General features: G+C 53.9%; 1 long non-coding RNA gene across 1 annotated transcript; it reads right to left on the bottom strand.

The window, feature by feature from the left end:
• Positions 1 to 3,267: 3,267 nt before the first annotated feature.
• Positions 3,268 to 5,347, bottom strand: LOC148217626 (uncharacterized). The gene is made up of 2 exons (XR_015800919.1): positions 4,564 to 5,347; positions 3,268 to 4,237 (listed from the first exon to the last, which is right to left on the bottom strand). It is a non-coding gene; the product is annotated as an uncharacterized LOC148217626 (long non-coding RNA).
• Between the last annotated feature and the right edge of the window lie 2,145 nt (positions 5,348 to 7,492).

Below are 7,492 nucleotides of genomic sequence, written 5' to 3'. Positions count from 1 at the left end.
AAAAAAAATCCATGAAAAATGGGGGAATCAATCAGTGAGAAACGGGGAAAAGTGGGGGAAAAAATAATTGAGAAATGGGGAAAAAATCAGTGAGAAATGGGGGAAACATCATGGTGAAATAGGGAAAAAAATCTTTGATAAATTGGGGAAACAAAGCATTGAGAAATGGGGGAAAAAAATCAGTGAGAAATGGGGAAAATATGGGAAAAAATCCACGAAAATTGCGGGAAAAAATGCATGAAAAATTGGGGAAAAATCAGTAAGAAATGGGGGGAAAAAAATCCATGAAAAATGGCGGGAAAAATCAGATCGGCGATCGATAGCTAATGCGTGCCTATGGATTAGATCGGCGATCGATTGATCACGACTACCGATCGATTATATCGGCGTTCGATTGCTAATGCCTGCCGATCGATTATATCGGCGATCGATTGATCGCGCCTGCCGATCGATTAGATCGGCGATCGATTGATCGCGCCTGCCGATCGATTAGATCGGCGATCGATTGCTAATGCCTGCCGATCGATTAGATCGGCGATCGATTGATCGCGCCTGCCGATCGATTATATCGGCGTTCGATTGCTAATGCCTGCCGATCGATTAGATCGGCGATCGATTGATCGCGCCTGCTGATCGATTAGATCGGCGATCGATTGCTAATGCCTGCCGATCGATTAGATCGGCGATCGATTGCTAATGCCTGCCGATCGATTAGATCGGCGATCGATTGATCGCGCCTGCCGATCGATTAGATCGGCGATCGATTGATCGCGCCTGCCGATCGATTATATCGGCGATCGATTGATCGCGCCTGCCGATCGATTATATCGGCGATCGATAGCTAATGCCTGCCGATCGATTAGATCGGCGATCGATTGATCGCGCCTGCCGATCGATTATATCGGCGATCGATTGCTAATGCCTGCCGATCGATTATATCGGCGTTCGATTGCTAATGCCTGCCGATCGATTAGATCGGCGATCGATTGCCAATGCCTGCCGATCGATTAGATCGGCGATCGATTGCTCATGCCAGCCGATCGATTGCTAATGCCTGCCGATCGATTGCTAATGCCTGCCGATCGATTAGATCGGCGGTCGATTGCCAATGCCTGCCGATCGATTGCTAATGCCTGCCGATCGATTGCTAATGCCTGCCGATCGATTAGATCGGCGGTCGATTGCCAATGCCTGCCGATCGATTGCTAATGCACACTATTTGCACACTCCATGCACACCCTTTGCACTCATACAGAGGCAGGAGGTTTCTCAGTTCTGGTCGGGGTTTTTTGGGGCGTTCATTCAGGGGGATTTCCTCAAGGATTGGGACACTCCTTGATTCCATCCCTTGCCTGTCTCCCAAGCGCCACCCTGTGGGCAGAGCGCGGTACTGCGCGCCTGCCTCTCCCAAGATGGCGGCTCGGGTGTCGCTCCCCGACCTTCTAACTCTGGCTGCAAAAGGAGGGTGGCACAGCAAGGAGCCCGCTCGCTCTAGTGGGATGCCTGCGCACGACGCCGACACCGATCCCACGGGTGCGATTTTCGGCGGCGTTTCCAATCGTGCGGACATCTCCTTCAGCCCGCTTCGGCCCGGGGGAGAGGGGCGGGGCCGCCAGCGATGGTCCCGGCGCAGCCCGGGCAGGCTCGGGGCGGAGCCGGGGCTTGGCGAGGCGGGGCACGGAGGTCCCGGGGACGGGACCGGGCGGGGCCGGGGCGGTGCTTTAGGGGCGGTCCCCAGTGGTCCCGGGCGGCACCGGGGGCGGGGCCGGGTGATCCCGGAGCGGTACCGAGCTGTGCTGGGGACGGTGCTGCAGGGGCGGTGCCGGGCCCGCCTCAGGGTGATTGAATGCCCAGAAATCGCCTCCTCTGCCCCGTGCTCACACTGAGCTGCGGGCTGCAGCGTGCTGTCGGAGCTCCGCACACAGCACGGATTTGGGCTTCCCCTCCTCTCAAACCCTCTCCCCCTTCTTCCTCCTCCTCATCTTCCTCTTTGTCCTCTGTCACTGCTGAGGCTCTGGAAAGAACTGAAATTCTGCAGGGAGAGATGTCCTCTCGTGGCCCCAGGGACTGCCTCGGCACGGGCCACGAGCGCCTCCGGCCCCTGCCTTCTCCTGCTTGAAAAGATCACCTGGAGCCCGAGCTCGGGGGGGTGAAATCAGCTGAAATCCAGGTAACTCTGTCAAGTGCCCCCCAGGGACATCGGCGGGGCTGGGGGATGAGGGTTTGAAACAGCAAATTCTTTGGAATATACACCTGTCCCTGTGCCGATGCTGCTGAGCTTCCTGCCACAGTATATCCCCACTCCATGAGGCGCTGTGAGGTTATGGCAGTGGGAATTGAGCAGGGAATTCGGGGCTATGGGCATAATTCACGGGAGCTCGCAAAGCTGACAGCCAACCCCAAATCGGGGCACAGCACAGAGAACAATCTGTGTGCTGCCCTGTCAGCTCAAGCTCCTGGGCTGGGAAGTATTGGGAGTTAAATGTATGGAATTACACAAATCACAGCAACTGGCATCACCCAGAGGGACAATCCAAGGCCCAAACAACTCCTCCACAGTCCACTCTGGGAAAAACACCCTGTGCCTGCCAGGAGCTCTGACCCTGCTTTTCCTACCAGCTCCTGAGCAGTGTCAGGGCCACCACGACGCCTTTAAAATCCAGATAAACCCCAAATCCTACACAGTGAATAATCCAAAGAAAGTACTGAATTGTTGTCATTAAAAGCTCAAAACTCATTAAGAATTCTATGACAACAGTGTAATGGACTCCCAGGAACCTCATGAATGCTCTCGGTTTCATTTTTGTGTATTTTTACTCCCTCATTTGGCAGCTTGTAAAACTTATCCTGGAATTCAGAGGTCAAGCAGGATCGACTTTGGATTGACCTTCACCTCTGGTCCCACTTTGTGCAAACACAACTCGTGCCCAGGTGGGTGAACTCATCACCTCAGCTTTTCACTCCAGAGTATCCCCTCCTTATTTCCCTGTAGATGAACTCAGATCCACTCCTCACCTCCACTCCAAGCGTCCATTCTGTTCCCCACAGGCCCTGGTGGCCCCGGGGAGCTCCCTTGGCCTTTCTCCTGCCCCTCTGCAGCCCGAGGTCGCTACACAAACAGTTCTTGTGTCCCCTCTAAATGACCCCGGGTTTTCTGCTCAATGAATGGCATGACCCGTGCCCACTGCTCATGATTCACCCAACCAAAATCAAGAGCAAATGTTGCTTGGGCTTTAAGAACTTGAAATAACTCTGAAGCAAAAGAAATCACCTTTTTCTCCTGGTTTTTATTTTTATTTTTTCATTTAAGATGCTGGACTTGCCTCTGTGGATGTGTGCTGAGCTCTCACTGCAGGGGACTGTCAGGCCTGAATGGCTGTGAGTTCGTGTTCTTCTCAGTAGGGAATCAGAAATTATTCTTAGACCATAGAATTGTTTTCTGAAACCTTTCCCCTTTCCTCTTTGTGCCTTTGAATTTTTCAGCTGTTCCCTGTTGTCACTTTCCCTGCCTGACTTCTGTGCAGCTCCTAGCTGGGAAAAACTGGGAAAACTTAGGGGGTACAGAGGTGGAATTTTTGGCTGGATTTTTCTAACATTTCTAATTTTGCTGAACTTATTTCCCCAGTGAGAAGAGCACGAACTCACAGCCATGCAGGCCTGACAGTCACTGCGGGAAATCTGACACAGTATTAATAAGTAACCTTTCCTGAGAGCAGTCACCACCCCAGTCCTCCAGCCTTGTCAAATGTTTGCAATGAATGGACCCAAGTTCTAATCCTTAATCTAAATTTATGTCAGCTTTTGTTAGAAAGATACCGGACAGTAAATCATACAAGAGAATTTAAAAATTGCACAAAGAATAGCCGGCCCAGACCAAACCCAACCGCCCCCATCAGTGCTCCACCCCAATTTTGGGAGAAACAGTGATACAGTTTATAAATACTCTCCTTCCACACTATTCAGTCCTTCACCGCACATCCCCAGAGAGGAGTCCCTCAGACCTTGCTCCCCTGAACACCAGGAGAGCTGGAGTTTCACCCAGATCCCACATTCCCATGGCAGTTAATCCCAGCAGGGAGGCAAAGAGGAACCCTGCATCCTCTGACATAGCCCACAGCACGGGCAGCACCAGGAGCCCTCCAGGCTCAGACCTCTGGTGCTGAAGCCTCTGGGCTTTGGCTGATCAAACACCACAGCTCTTGGCAAAGATGGCAGGAGAGTCGTGATTCTTCCTGTCCTGAAAGAGAGGAGGAAAAGAAAATTAAGTCGACTGCAGAAGGATTCCAGCTCTCAACTTCTGCTCTGATTCCTCACTCTGGGGTTTTATCCATGACAAGTGACACCAATTCAGAGTGCCCTTTTCCAGCATTTTTATTCCTAACTATTTCAGACATTAAAAGGATGCTCATTTCTCTTATTGTATTCTTTGCTTAATTTTATTAGAGGCATTTTCATCCCAGACCCCACTTGTCAGTTCTTCAATCCTTTAGCACTGGACTTGGCACAAAGGGATACCCGTGGTGCTGCATCACAAGAAATCCCAAAGAGAAACCCCTTCCAAACCTGACGGAGAAAGCTTTCAAGGCACTCCAGAACACAGACAGCTTTTCCTGCCTTGTCAGGCCCCACCAATTCTGTCCCATCCACCTGAACTGTGCAGGTGAGGAAAAGGCTTTCCTTGCTCCTCGGGAATCACTGTCTGAGACCACAGATGTCCATCCTGGGCAGCACCTGGAAACAACGTGGGAAAGGCAAAATGAGAGTGTTTTCTATCAGAAAATTACTACTACTAATAAAAATAACAATCAGAACTTCTGGACAAATTTAGTAACATCACTTTGATATGAGAAATACAGGCCATGCCCATCCTTCTAGCCCAGGTGAAAACAGGAAGGAGAACTAGAGGAAAAGCAGAGTCCCTTATTTGATCTCTGGACACAAACGGAGGCCTTTTCCCCGTGAAACCAAACTCACCCTTCCAGGGTTCCTGAGATCAGCTACGAGGAGGCTTTTGGCACTCCAAGAGCAGCTGGGTCACAGCTGGATGCGGCTTGGGTCTGGGAGACACCGTGCTCCTTCTGGAATTCTAGCACGCAAATGCCTGCTCCTGGCCCCAGGCCCGGAGATAAAATCTGTGGGGTTTTTCCCTGTGCAACATTGTTCACCCCTCCCAGGTTCCTGAGATCTGCACAGAGGAGGCTTTGGGCACCCCAAAGGCAGCCAGGGTTACAGGTGGGGGCAGCTTGGGGCTGGGAGAAATCCTCATCCATTTGGAATTTTATCAGGCAGAAACCTGGCTGGGTGCACAGGTCTCTGGACACGACCAGTGGCCCTTTCCCCTGTGAAACAAAACTCACCCTGCCAGGCTCCTGAGACCACTTAGGAGGAGGGGTTTGACTCTCCAAGAGCAGTCGCAACGAGAGATGCTCACACAGAAGGCCATGCAGAAGAGGAAACGAGCGCACCCGCAGCCCCCCAAGGCGCGCCCCAACGCCCCAGACCCGGCACCGCCAGCTCGGGCAGTCCCATAAAGCATCCCCCGCCTCCGCAGCGGCGGGACAGGCGGGGCCCGGGGTCCCGAGGAAACCGAGCGTGCCCGGAGGTGCGGCAGGACGGCAGCGCAGCGCCGCCTGGCGGCGGAGCAGGAGAGCAGCGCCGGGCCCCATGGCAGTATCGGTACCCGTGCGCCCCCTGCTGTCCGCGGCGATGCAGCGCCCGATGCCGAGTTCCACGCCCGTGTCGCCGAGGGAGAGGGGCACCGCTGGCTGGGGCCTCCCCGCCGACACGGACAGAAGCCGAAGCAGAAGCCCCGGTGCCATTGGCGGCCCCTACCCAGCGGGCCGGGCTCCGCCGGGCCCGCGGCCCCGCGCGGTATCGGGTCGGCCCGCTCCCGTCTTCGTCGCACCCGGGCCCTGCTCCTGGCATGAAGCGCGTCACCGCCCCGCGCCGTCCCGCCCCCCGCGCGTCATCGCGTGCGTTCGGCGGCCCGCCCCGGGGGCGGTGCCGGGGGCGCTACCCGGGGCGGTGCCGGGGCAGTGCCGGAGGCGGCACCGGGGGCGGTGCCGGGGGCGTTCCCGGTCGCCGTGCCGGGGTAGCCCGGGGAGCGGTTCCGGGAGCGGTTCGGGGGGCGGTGCCGATTGCAGTCCCGGTCACTGTCCCCAGTCCCCGTCCCCAGTCCTGGTCCCGGTCCCAGTCCCCGGTTCCGGTCCCCGATCCTGGTCCCAGTCCCAGTTCCCCGTCCCGGAACCCGATCACGGTCCTGGTCCCAGTCCCCAATCCCGGTCCTGGTCCCTGTCTCCAGTCCCCGTCCCCGATCCCGGTCCCGGTCCCTGTCTCCAGTCCCCGTCCCCGATCCCGGTTCCGGTCCCTGTCCCAGGTCCCCGTCCGCGATCCCGGTCCCTGTCCCATTTCCCCGTCCCGGTCCCCGATCCCAGTCCCGGTCCACGTCCCCGATCCCGATTTTTCCCCCCCTTTCACACTGATTTTTCCCCCGATTTATCAATGATTTTTTTCCCCATTTTTTCCCATTTCTCACTGATATTTTCCCCCATTTTTCAGGGATTTTTTCCCCCATTTCTCACTGATTTTTTTTCCCATTCTTCATGGAGTTTTCCCCCCGTTTTTCACTGATTTTCCCCCATTTCTCACTGACTTTTTCCCCATTTTCCCCCATTTCTCACTGATATTTTCCCCCATTTTTCATGGATTTTTTCCAGATTTATCCCCATTTCCCACTGATTTTTCCCCATTTTTCATGGATTTTTCCCCCCCCCCGTTTCTTACTTATGTTTTTCCCCGATTTCTCATTGATCCCCCCCCCCCCATTTCGCACTGATTTTTTACCCATTTTTCCCCATTTCTCACTGATTTCTTTCGCCATTTTTCATGGAATTTCCCCACCCATTTCTCACTGATTTTTCCCCCATTTCTCACGGATTTTTTCCCCACTTTCCCCCATTTCTCACTGATTTTTCCCCCCATTCTTCAGGGATTTTTTTCCCCATTTCTCACTGATTTTTCCCCCCATTCTTCATGATTTACAGGATACTCTATCGTGAATGGAAAGCAATTAAAGGAAGGGGGGAGGTTACCAGCCACCTGGTCAGCTCAGACAGCAGAGCTGCACACGCTTGTGAGAGCCTGTGAATTATAGCAGGACAAGACATTAAATATATTTACTGATTCTAAATATGCATATGCGGTAATACATGCATTTGGAAAACTATGGGGAAAAAAAGAGGTTTATTAAGCTGCAGAAGAAAGAAGAAAAAAATTGGTTTACAAGGGATGGCAAGCAGTGGATACCAAAAGCTCTAGCCTTACAATTGTTAAAACAACTTCATTAAAGGAGTCGTTCTGTGCCTTCTTTGGGGTGAGGAAAAAAGGCTGAGGGGGGCTCCGACGTGGTTTGGGGCACCCCAAGGTCCCTGGGAGAGGGAGCCGGGCTGCGCTGGAGGAGCAGGTGAGTCGGGCATGGCGGGGGGTCATGGTG

Source organism: Sturnus vulgaris, unplaced genomic scaffold (genome assembly GCF_052056855.1).
Source record: "Sturnus vulgaris isolate bStuVul1 unplaced genomic scaffold, bStuVul1.hap1 Scaffold_521, whole genome shotgun sequence".
NCBI classification, from domain to species: Eukaryota; Metazoa; Chordata; class Aves; order Passeriformes; family Sturnidae; genus Sturnus; species Sturnus vulgaris.
This window is presented reverse-complemented; position numbering and strand designations above follow the sequence as displayed.